The sequence below is a fragment of the Urtica dioica genome, chromosome 4, assembly GCF_054948205.1.
Source record: "Urtica dioica subsp. dioica isolate 48M chromosome 4, U.dioica_male_clone48M_v1_H2, whole genome shotgun sequence".
NCBI classification, from domain to species: Eukaryota; Viridiplantae; Streptophyta; class Magnoliopsida; order Rosales; family Urticaceae; genus Urtica; species Urtica dioica.
In genome coordinates this window covers 5,221,365-5,235,131 of record NC_142759.1, presented here as the reverse complement: position 1 = coordinate 5,235,131, position 13,767 = coordinate 5,221,365, and the positions used below count along the sequence as shown (strand labels likewise).

The window sequence follows — 13,767 nt, the reverse complement described above, 5'->3', positions numbered from 1 at the left end:
CCGGCCAGAGAGTCTCCAGAGAGCTGGTCGAAGTTGAGAGCTTACTTGGCGAAGAAGAGGCCGAATCGTGGTCAGAGTCCCCTGGTCGTACCCGACATCTGAACGAACCCTAAAAGCCCTTTTTCTTCTCGCGGGCGAGGATTTGGGGGTCGAAAGCTTCGATATTTCGAGTACTGGGTGAAACCCTTTTGGGAATTTTGGCGATTCCGAAGTGGGTTGTGGAGCAAAGCTCGAAATGCCATTTACCAGCAGAGACGCCATGGAAGCTTGCTCACACGGTGGTGGCTTCAGCGAGATAGTGATAGAGTCAATTACGTAAGAGAAAATGCGATTCTTTATTTTAGTTTAACTGAAAATAATTGAAAGTATTTAAAATAACAATATTTAAATATTAAAAGTATTTAAAATAATTGAAAATACTCTTATACCCTTTAAAATATTGCCACGTCATCAAAAAGTTAAATTTAACGTCCAAATACTGACGGAAGTGGCAAGTTGTAACACGTGTTTAAGTTCTGAGATTAGTTTTGCAACATTTTCCGAGTCCAGGGGGTGAAACGTAATCGAGGTACGAGTCCAGGGGGTAAAAAATGAATTAATTCTTATTAGTATTTTTCTTAGGTTGTTTGGCTACCGGAGAGCTTTTTGGAGAGACAGAGATTGAAGCTCCGTCTTCATCAATTTCGTTCATCATTATTTCACAGTTTCATTCTTCTTCCTTTAATCTCTTGAACTCCAGTTTTTATTAATGAAAATCAAGTCTTTTGTTTATTTGTTTTTGAGTTGTTCATCTTCTTCGTCTATCTCTATTCTTCTTATCACCATGAACTAAACCCCCTAAGGACTATGGTGTAGCGAGATTATGAAACGGTTATGGATTCCATAGTATAATAGTGGAAAATTGTTATCGCTCTTGTCGCTTTGTTTAGTTAAAGTCTATGTTTAATGCCTGTATAAGAGTAGCTATCTTGTGCATGATTCATATTTCAATTTAATACTTGAAAAAGATTAGGTTGTTAGTGTGCTTGATTTGAATTACTATAATACATTCGTATGCTAGATATAGAGATAGGTTGTTATAGAATCGTGTGTATGCTTTTGTGTTCATTGCTTGCCTTGCTTTTTAGGAGTTAATATAGAGAGATAAAACTCTGGCATGAGTTTAGGTTCCTTGATGCTCGAGGGAGATTTAGTGATACGATTAACGTGAGTGTGATTAGCAAAGTGTGAATGATAATAATCGTGCGTAATTTTCATGAATCCAAACCGTAGAATGAGCTCCTGAAGCCATAGTCTTTACTTCTCTCAGTTCGTACAACCCGTTTCTCTTAGTTTATTTATTTATTTACTTTTCTATAAATTTTGTTACAACCATTCAACAACATTTTCCTAAGTTCCCTTCGTGCTCGTGAAATTTGAATCTTTAATTTAGCTTAGTTCTCGTGTGATCGATTCGCTCTTGCGAATTACTACTTTTGCGACTACATGCACTTGCATGTGCGAGAATTACGCAACAATGTATGTTAAACAGTCATGCATAACTTTTTCTAATAAAGCTATAACTCAATTACGCTTTCTTCTTAATTAAGATATGAGGTGATTACGCAGAGCTACTTAATAAGCATAAAGTACACACAAAATTAATTTCAGGCTTGGAACTATTACATAGACTTTTAAACCTACATTTTATTGAAGTAGAAGAAGGTCACCTATTTTTGTAATTGTCGGCCTAAAGTGTGATGATTCTCTGCCTAACCTTTCCTATTGTGATGCACATGAACGTCCATGAATTAATATACCTGATTAATATTAACACTATTGTAAAATCAGACTAGCTTTTCGGTGATGCATTTATAAAGTGCTGATATGTAATGTCAAGCATATATGTGAATTAATTGTGAGCAAAATAAACATATATATGAATGTGAACTTGTTTTATTGTTTAAAAATTACTTTGCCTGGTTAATATATAAAGGATATAAATATCTGATTAATGATCAGTTGGGTAGTTGCGAACTTGCGATACGCCAAAAAAAAAAAAAGAGACAAATTATTAAAAGCATATACAAATAGAATGAAGCCAAAAATGCCTCTCGACTAAACTAGATTCATAATTTATCTAAAAAAAAAAAAAAAAAAAAAAAAAAAAAAAAAAAAAAAACACTAGATTCATAATTTGTTGGCTATGTGCACGCTTTCATCACACGACACGTTCCCATTTCCAAATGGAAGTAACTGTTATAATAATAATAACATCAAAGTACCAAATAATCGACACCGCTAATAATTAATCAAGTAACCTTTTTAAAAAAAAAAAAATAATAATTAATCAAGTAACCATATACGCCAATCTCTGTTTCTTTCATTAAATCGCATTTATTAATCGTTTATCTCAATAGCTATGTACGAAGCGTCTATATAGATAGTAATATTATTACTATGTATTTACATGTGTGACATCAGCTGATTGAACTCTCCAACAGACAATAAGAAAGAGGACAAGAGTATGAGGGCCCAGAACCAAAATAATTGAGCTCGCAATAATTCCAAAGGAAATTGTTTCTGTTTTTGACAGGTTAATTAAAGATAGTATTACTTAATTGTTATACATGTTTTATGCTCTATATTGTAATTTGTATATTATGCTATACTGCTACTCAATCACAGTCTCCATCCAGTCATTTTTTTTTCCATTTCTAATTTTGTTTCTTGTTACTGATATACATATAAATAGTTTAACAAAAGTTTATCATGTTTTGAGCCACTTCATATATTACCTTGTTAACAATGTTGTTTACAATTTACAAAGGAACTCCACCACTTATATATATATATATATATATATATATGTATATATGTATATCTAATCATTATTTGTAATAATTGGAACATAAAATCTCATATAACACGCATGGTTACAAATTTGATTTTCATATCACTAGCTTTTCGGTTTCTTTATTGAAAGAATTAGGTATCTAGTCCATTTAAATTTCATATGTTAAAATTTTAGTCGAAATTTCTATAAATTAAAAGAATAACTCAAGCAGGACACATGTGTTATATTATGACTATATTGTAAAGACGTAGGTACGAATTAAGCTCAAGTTTCCTCCTTTTCATAGTTCATTATCTTGGTAAATTAAGAAAGAAACAGTTATAATAGCAAAAAAGATAGTTATATGTATCCCATTTGGCGGTGTGGTGATACGGGTGGGTCCGAAACTTAGTCCGCCCATACTGTCTTATCAGCCCAACGGTTCAGAAGGGCCGCACACATTTTTACCAAATGAAATAATCCTTTACTTACTTTACTTAATTATCTTTCGATGTGGGACCCACCAATATGGAAAATAATAAAATAAAAGGAAACACTCGCCAATCAATTCTCTGGCTTTGATACACGTCCCAGGCCTAATAATATAATCCCTTAACAATTCAAATACTTTTCATTTATCTATCGCATAATATATATTATGACACTATTCAGAGGTCCACTAGGCTAATAATTATTCTATTTTCAAATTCTCTGTCCACATTCTCTTAGTTTTACGTATTATTCACGAAAATACCTTTCACAATTCTACGTGAATAATTAACACTGCATACATATTACATACGCCCTTTGAATTTATATATATATATATATATATATATATATTTAAATGGTCTAAATTTAGTTATGATAGAATAATCGTTATTATTTTTGTACTAGAGTCCACGAGTTATGAAATTTTGGTACTTCCAATTTTTTCCCACTTTCTTCTGTTGATTCTTAGAATGATTCTCATGCAAATGAATTTATCTTTAGAATAAAAAGGATAAAAAGATTTTCCGTACCGACAACACGAGTTGGTAATAAAGAACACCAAAATCGGTGGAATGCTACCTCCAATTCCCTATTGTTATATATAAGCCGTTCGCTCCTCAGGGATTACCGCATGACATAGAGAGGGAGGTCATAAGCGTTTGTATCATAAAATCGATTTTCGACGGAATTAAAAAAGACATATATGATAAAATCGTAAAAACCTTTTCTATTGACATATAAAATAAGTCACTAAAAATTTAAGATATATGGGCGGTGCATACAAAACTAAGATAGATGCTAAAATGTAATATTCCATGAATTTTGAGTCATATCTTTGAGAATGTTATAAGTTAAAAGAGAAATATTAAATTTAGGAATATATAAGTATGTGTTTATAATATGTATATTTTTATGAATAATACAATAATATATAGTTCATATTTTGAAGTGGTTTCCATTATTCTGCTGTTTTATGAAACTACAAATTGGAACACCGGCCATCAAATAAAATAAGTCATTAAAAATTTAAGATATGTGGGCCGTGCATACAAAACTAAGATAGATGCTAAAATGTAATATACCATTAAATTTGGGTCATATCTCTGAGAATGTTATAAGTTTACGAGGAATATCAAATTCAGGGATATATAAGTATGAGTATATAATATGTATATTTTTATTAATAATACAATAATATATACTTCATATTTTGAAATGATTTCCATTATTCTGTTTTTATGAAACTACAAAATGGAAAACCGGCCATCAAATTTTTAACAAAAACTTATAAATTCATATGGGATGGGAACTAGCGATTGTCTTGTATTGGAGAAAAAACTATAATAATTATATGAATATAATAGAGAGAGAGAGAGAGAGAGAGAGAGAGAGAGAGAGAGAGAGAGAGAGATGTTCAATAATGGAGTAGAGTTATTTTATTCAATGGAGACAAAAACACAATGATATAGTACACCACTTGACACATAATCCAGCTAGCTAGCACATAGAGTTTTTCTGCAAACCACAAATGGTATATCTCTAATCTCTACCCCATAATAACAACTCCTCATGAGATTGCGTAATGTTTTCAACTCTCCATCGCTCAACCAACTTGCTACTCATAATTAATCACAATTTACAAGCTAGCTATGGCAACAAAGATCCAAACTAATTAAAATCACAAACCAATTAATAACACGATCCAAATTTCTTCTTGTCTTATTCTTTTTAGTACATCTGATCCGCGGAGGCCGTGATAGGCTGGTTCATAGGGATAGAATTCCAAGGGTTGTTCATCATCATCATCATCACATTAAAATCTCCATGGTCAAAAAACTGTTCAGGGATTACGGGGTCCTCAAACGACAAGCAGTTATTTATAATAGTGTCATGAATATTGGCTGTCGCCGAAGCGGTATTGCTGATGCAATCCGTTATGTCGTTTAGCGATTGCAGTCTGTGAGTGAGCTCAGCCATTTGGGCTCTGAGGACGGAGTTCTCGGCCTCGACCCGAGCGTAGAGCTGGGCCGTCACGTTCAGGCCCCTCAAGATCTGGGCGTTCTCCTTCTTTAGCTCACCCGCCTGTGACGCTAGCCCGTCGAGGTGCTTCTGTTTCCGCATCCTCGACCTACGTGCCGATTCCCTATTGGACAGCATTCTCTTCCTCTTCCTCTGGTCCACCGCCACGTGGACCGTCTGCTCGATGCCCTCGGACGTACCGGACGACGCCCCACCCGTGGTAGTAGTAGATGAACCCATATATATATATATATTAAGTTTTATAATAATAATAATGAAATACGTAAAATAAAAAAAAAAAATGAAATAAAGGGTTGATGATTAAACGGGTAGTAAATTAAGGGTTTCGGGGTTTGGTGTTCATGAGAAGACGTAGAACCAGTAGAGGAAGACGACGGAGAAGGATTGAACGAGGTGGGTCCTACGGCGGAGGCTAGAATTTATCATATACCCAAAGAGAAGGACTTCACTCAGTATAGGTGACATGGTGGTGATTTATTCCTTTGATTATAATCATCAATAATATTGTGTCTTAAATTAACAAGACTGTATATAAATGGAAGAAGGAAAAGGGAAGAAGATGAGGAGGAATTGACTGAAGGGAATTAGAGGGAGATCTGATGAACTGAATGGGAATGAAATTGAAGAGAGAGAAAATTGGAGAGTAGTTTAGAATTAGAGGAGGAGGGGAAGAGGAAGATCAGGTTTTGAGAAGGCGTTAATGGCTGAATATATATAGGCCAAAAATATGTCCACTTGCTCTTTTAATAATTGTGGAAAAGATGTCACCGAGATTATAATAGTCGGGGAAAAATAAAGTAAATGGCTTTATTTTTTATCAAAAAAAAAAAATGGCTTTATTTTATTTATTTATTTACGTAATCACTTTTATTTATTTAACTACGTATATGCGCTTGACAACCCAACTTAAACAAATGGAATATTGAATTGCCGTTCATCAAAATACCCATATGGCCCTATCTCTTACCAACACTATATTCCAAAGTGAAATTGTGTAACATAAAATTTCCCACATAATATTGAACAAGTAGTGTCACAATATTGAAAATTGTGTAAACTAAATAGCACACAGAATTGTCAATCCACTTTAGTGTAATCACAATTATGTCTAGTGGAAACTTGTCTACTCGAAAGAAAATTTACTAAATAAAGATAGAGAAATAGCACAGAGCAATTAAATTAATAGTCTAATAATCCATCTTCATTTTAAAAAGTAGCTTAAATTTCGTCTTATTAAAAAAAAGTCTATCGGTCCACAATAAATTAAATTAAATTAATTTGCTACAGACCATTGGATAATTTTTTTTAATAAAAATAAAATTTGAGCTAAAATCTTAAAAAGAATTGAAATGAGTAGTTATAACAAATTCATGGAAATAGTACATCGGTCTTATCTGAATGGATTACTCAAAACTCACTCAAGTATTCTTACAAGCTCCTAAATAAGGTCGCAGAACTAACTCAATCTTTGCACAAATCACATATAAATTAAAAGCACAAGACAAAGATTTACTCATAAAAACACACAAAACTAATTTTCATCTCTTCGTGATCACTCAAGCATGGAAATCTCACAACGCAAAAAAGACATCTTAGACGGAACTCTCGGCTTTCTTATAGGTCGATAAACTGGATGACGCCGCTAGGGTTTTTTTAGAATAAACTGGTCGAAGATATTAGTGCAAATCAAATCATAAAAAGAATAATCCTCGATGAAAGCTTATCATCCACAAAATTTGGACTAGATAATATCTCATGGTTTGCACACACGTAAGGGTTTGTTATTGATTTTTCAATAGTTTGCACACTGATTTTAAAATAGACTCATTCGAACCTATGCATAGTTATTTGCACAACAATTTATTAAAACCTTCATCCAAGTAGCATTTAACAATTGTACGGAATCTGCAGTCATAAATTCACAAGTTTGATGCGGTGAATTTATCTTGCACGAGGTTTATTAAAAAAATCGTCGTGCAAAATATTATAAATGTAAAATAAAGAAATTATTAATATGGAGTTCTTCCGTGGTGAAATTCATTTACACAACAATGTCTAAAATAAGAGCATCATGCAAAATGTTTTTCAAAACTATTTTTTTAAAGCCTATCATGCAGAACAATTTATTGTAACAATAATATTATTTGCTTTAATATGTTTTCTTTTTCTTTTTATTGTTATCATCTTTTGTCTTAGCACTTTCTATGTCTTCTACTTATTATTCTTCCTTTTTTTTCTCAATGTCTTCATCTCTTCCTCAGTTTTTATGTTATTATTTCCTAATTTGTGGTTAAATCTCTAACGTAAGATCTACTATGTAACATGAGATTGAAAAACAAAACTTTGTGACGTAGAATTATATTTTATCTTTCTTCCTATTATATTGTCTACTTAGTTGAGATTCGTGAGCCACTTTACTAGTTACTAGTAACTACATACGCAAATATATACTACAAACCGTATTCACGCGCACGCGCATATCATTGCAAAATTTGTTATTATGCCATTCTGCAATCACAATAATAATGGTTTCTCTAAAAAAAAGAAGAAAAAAAATAACAATTTTAATATACTATTTTATAAAACCTCAAAGTTCCACTAGAAACTGTTCGCTTGTGGTGGAAGAGACAGACTGGTTGGAAATTGCCCGCACTACTTCAAACTAATCAAATCAAAATTCAAAGAAAAATAAAGGAATTTTAATTTTTTTTTTGTCTAATGGCTTATAAGCATATCGTGTATAATGATGTAACGGAGTCCTTTAGTAATATGGCAATGAAAGCTAGTGTATATTATGTGAGAGAATTGTGGAGGGACGCAATTATCCTATATGAATTAGATATGTACTTGTTTTCATTTAGAATGAAAATTGATTATTTAAATTCTTTTTATTCTAAAAAGTAATTGAGGATTTGATTGGAATATAGTATCTATAAACGAGTTTCTATTTTTTTTTTTATTCAAAGGCCTTCCTTAGGTTAAAAATGTTTATATTAAAATAATTAAATAAATATTTTTATAGCAATGGAGGCAACTAAAGTAATTTGATCCCGCCATTTTCTCAATTATTTTAGGTTATGCTCAGCAGATTTTGCATTTAACTTAAGGAAATAGTGTATTTTTTCCATGGTCCTTGAGCTTTTAGGTTCATAATATATATGAGAACTCAGCTTTTTAGTACATAAATATATGAGAACTCAGCTTTTTAGGTTCAATTATATGCCAATTGATATGCATGTGAAAAATAAAATTGGGGTGTATATTAGTGGGGTTAGGTTTGCAGTTACAACTTACAAGTAGTACAATTAGATACCGTTATAAAATTGATTAAAAGGAAGTGCATGGCATGATAATTAAACTACGAAGTGTAAAACCACACTGAAAACGAGGTTATGGACGAAATCGAATCCACCTGATCCGGCGACACTGGCTCAAGGGGCAACATATATGTTTGTTATTTTCCCGATAAAATACGCACGAGAGAGAGAGAGAGAGGCTTTTTCACTGTAAAAGTGTCCCACACAACGTTATGGAATGGACGTGACTTTATGCCTAAATCTAATTCTGCAAATCTCGGCCGTACCATTTAGCAGTTAGCACATGCATTTCTGTCGACTTTACTATAAGAGAAATTTATAAAAAAAAAAAAAAAAAAGATGGTGGAATAATTATAAAGATCGTGGTAAAAAAGGGCCCGGATTTCAGGTCCTACCAACCGGCCACGAGTAGTAGAAGCCAACTGGCATTATAATGCAAACAAAAGAACAACAAAAGGGAACATGGAAATCCATATAAGTCCATACCCTGGCCTGCCTAGAACACTGGATCATTGGTTGGTCTTGCTCATTAATGTATTTCTTCCTCTCTAAACAATTTTGAAACTCAATGTGTAAAATACAAATACATATATAGCTTATATAATTAACTTGACCTAAAGGAGACGAATGATTAATGAAATAATATTTCTCCATTATAACTGGTCGTGTATCCATGTGCTGTAATTAAAAAAAATATTACAACAAGGTTTTCGTTTACATATCAAACCTTAAAAACTAAAATAAACTACTAAATAATAACATAAACTAAATATGTTTAAATAATTAAGGAAAACAAGCCACCTCGCTAATGATCTTTTGATGAGCCTCGAATGGTAGTCATGCCTCGATTTCCAAATGGTTCTTTAGTGTGTCACCCAATATTATGAATGTGTTAGAGAAGAAGGGGTAGTACTAACATGAGTACCTCTTACGGATGTGTAAGAAAATAAATTAAATTATATATTTTTTTAGCTAAATATATATATAAAAAAAATTGGGATAAAGTTAAAATTTTAAAATTTGGGATAATATATAAAAATGATAGATATATACCTTTATAAACATTTATAAAATTACTATATACCCAAATTTGTTAATTATAAGTAAATAGTCATGCCTTTTTCGTGGTCAAATTTACTTTAATATCCAAATTTATATAATAAACCGTGTATATATACGATGTTCAAATTGTTCTCATAATAAAATATAATCCGAATAACTATTTATTTATAATTCACGAAAAATTAGCTATTTAGCTGTTCACAAACTTTTAGTGACATAATTACTTGATTTTAAAAAATGATAAAATGCCTCTGATAGATAGCTCCGTCTTTGATTATTGATAATTATACCCCTCGTCTTCTTCTGCTCCTCCGACACATCCTTCTTGTATGTAGAACAACGCTTCCGAGTTTAAGATCTCTACTCAGTTTTGTTATCGTCCAATCCAAGAAACATATGTAAATAATAATCACATCTTATAAAATAAAATGCCAAAATACTTCACGCGAGCCATTTAGTGCAGAAATCAGATATCAATCATTTACAATGTTATGTGTTTTATTTTGAACTCGAGCCAATTTGCTTAAATATTTCACAATCGAAATTGTCTTCTTATTTTATTTTATTTTATTTTATTTTTGTGGCGAATGAAAACGGCACATGGAGATACATGCGATGGAATATTTGGCTGGCGGTGCTGTTGGCTTTTACTTTTTTTTGCAACCTATAATATTTCAGTTTTTTAGTTGACCTGTTGATTAAATCTTGGAAACCTCATGCCTTGATACGGCATAAGCCCTATCTAGAGATTCTATTTGCCAAGTTCATAATTATCTTTGATTAATCGTATTGAGAAAAGAAAAAAAAGAGAGAGAGCAAATAGTGGTATTACAAATCTGTGTACTTGTCACCGTTCCAACTAAATTTAAGCAAGAAACCGACTCATTATAATTTAATATTTTTCTTCACCTAATATCTCTACTTCCATAGGAATCCTCTTGAACTTTCCTCTCCTTTTCTATATATATTGATCCAATTACTCGAAATCGATAGTATATTCCCTTATAGAGATGCGAAATGCCATAAATGGCTTAATCTGCTCTTTATTTACGATGGGTCAGCTTTTTCCAAAAAGGATTATTCCTATTTAAAGTAGTCCAAAAATATGACATTCATATATATGTAACTACAAAAATACCCTTAGTTAAGTATCATTTTATTTTCTTTTGTATTTAATTTTGTTATTTACTTAATAGTCACAAAAACAAAATTATAAATCATTTTTTATTTGGTATGTAAAGTAAAAAAAAATGAAAATTTTGAAAATCTGAAGAAAAAAAAAGGTTTGAAGATTTATTTACATTTTATTTTTTTATTGACATAAATGTCAATAAATCTTCAAACGAATCTGGAAAATTATTTGAAGATTTATTGATATCGTTGTCAATAAAGTTTATGCATGTCAATAAATCTTCAACAGACCAAATTCTTTGAATATTTATTGACATAGAGAAAATATATTGACATCGATGTCAATAAATCTTCAAAGAATTTTCCAGAATCGTTTGAAGATTTATTGATATTGATGTCAATAAAAAGAAAAAAAAATGTCAATAAATCTTCAAACGAATATCCAGATTCTTAAAATCAATTTTTTTTCCCAGATTTTCCAAATTATTAGGTATATACGAGGTTTTGGAGGGAGTAGAATCGTGAAACACGTTGATATGGACATAAATCGCTCTCTCTCTCTCTCTCTCTCTCTCTCTCTCTCTCTCTCTTCGCCTCTACGCCAATTCCTCTTCTTCTCCGTCATGATTTCTTCTTCTTCTGTTCTTCTCCGTCCCAAATGACAAAAAAACACCAAAACCCGATTCAAACCCTAAAGTTAAAGCCATGACAAATAAATTGAAATCTTCACCGGTAAATGGAGAGAGATTCGAACACTACTACAAATTAACATATTGGGTGCGGAAGGGTATTAGGTGTGACATGTCGCACCTAATAGTCGCACCTAAGCCCATATTAGGTGCGACAAGTCGCACCGGATACTCGTCCGGATGACTAAAAATTTCGCTAATGTTTAGTGTTATTCGGTGCGACAATGTCGCACCTAATATGAAATTGTCGCACCTAATACCTTTAGGTGCGACAAATGTCGCACCCAATGAGTTTTAAAATTAAATTTGTCAGTGAATCCCGCCGAATTTTTTTTTGGATCTGGGATTTCATATTGGGCGCGACATTATCGCAACCAATATGATTATTAGGGTTTTAAACCCGAATTTTCTCATTTTTTCACACATTCACTCACTCTCTCTCTCTCACCGTCTCACAAGCTCCCTCTCTCTCAGCCAGCCCCCGCCGCCGTCCTTCCCCGCTCCGCCGCTGTCGGCCCATCCTGGTACGTCTCCATCTCTCTCTCTCTATATCTCACCGCCGCCTGGACCAGCCCCCCACCCCGCCCCACCGCAGCCTGGACCAGCTCCCTGCCCGCCCGCCTCACCGCCGCCTGGACCAGCCCCCCGCCCCGCCGCCTGGATCGATCAGCATCCCCCCCCCCTCTATTTGTGATTTTGTAATTTTTTTTTAATTTAAAAAACATATTAGGTGCGACATTGTCGCACCTGATATGTCGCACCTAGAGGTATGACTATTAGGTGCGACATGTCGCACCTAATGCCTTTTGCTACGGGTTATCCGGTGCGACGCCGTCGCACCTAATAAACTTTTAGGTGCGACATTTGAAGTATTCGGTGCGACATTCGTCGCACCGGATAACGTTTTTTGTCCTAGTGGAAACGAGATTATTGATTTCGAATGTGTAGTTGATTTTCGTTTAGTTCGCTTGAATAATTTTTTTTTGCAGATTTTCCAAGTTTTCAAAAACAAAAACCATAATATCGACAATGTCAATAAATCATGTAGATTACTGACGATAATGTAAATAAAATAGACAGACGAAATATAAAAGAAAAAACATATTTCATTGAGGGTAGTTTTGTACTAACAAATATAAAGAAGTCATATTATTTTTTATATTAATTTTGATATATTGAATTTTGGTCCAAAAGTATCGAGGATGTCATAGTTCAGGAATAATCTCTTTTCCAAAATTGTTATTTTAAATTTTCTCTAAATTAACAAAAGACCAAAGTTCTAGTGGTTGGTGTTCATTCCCCACAGAAGAGCCACAAATTTGAATACCAGTGAACGTGCATATATTTTGCATTCGCCACATCACCAACCCAGCTCTCTTGTACACGATGACACGCACCCACCCACACTGTCATCCGCCCAAGAGATTTTCGCCCTGGAGCACTTCCTGCCACGTCATTCGCCTAAAAAAGAAACCTTCTCGCCATATCATCGCCCATATGACTTTCCTTCCCGCCTGGGAGCACATTTCACTTGCCCACAAGCAAATATGCTCGCCCAAGTACATATATCTCTCTTGGTTCTACATGAACACTTGAGACAAAAAAAACAAAGAGAAAAGAACCCCACAAGAAAAAGACTAACAATTTCTCTCATCTCATCTCATCTCATCTCTCTCACCAAAAAATAAAGAAAAATCATATTTTTCCATTCTCTCTAGAATGTGAGAAGAAATATTTACTCAAAAATACTTTTTCTTGCAAATCAAGGCTAATTACATTTTCCTATCTAAAAGTGTCACAGAGCTTGAGAAATCAATTCTCATGCTCTTCACTTAGTAAGAGGAAACTCTCATCGACCCACTACACGGTTCAAGGATCCTCTGAAGCTCTTAGATGTGTTGACCTTTGTCCTAACCTTTTTAGAGCCCTTTGAAATCTTGAAGAGTGTTTTCTTTTCCCAAAATATGATTCAAAAATTTTTTGAAGCCTTCAGATGATTTGGGCTTTTTGTAAACTTTCTTGAGTCATTTGGAATCTCGAATAGTGATTTTTGGTCCATCCAAGACTAGGCACGTGACTATTTCTAGTATATCACGTGTTTACAAATGTTAAATTTAAAAAACGGCTAACAATTTATTTATCGGAAAAAAAGTTCTCATCAAAAGTACTTTTGATTGCTCAAAATTGTAATTAGTCAATAAGATAATTGACTACAATACAC

The 13,767-nt window shown here is 33.2% G+C and overlaps 1 pseudogene; it reads right to left on the bottom strand.

Moving 5' to 3' along the window:
- Positions 1 to 4,718: 4,718 nt before the first annotated feature.
- On the bottom strand, positions 4,719 to 6,041 carry LOC149399610 (bZIP transcription factor 44 pseudogene; annotated as a pseudogene).
- Positions 6,042 to 13,767: the final 7,726 nt, after the last annotated feature.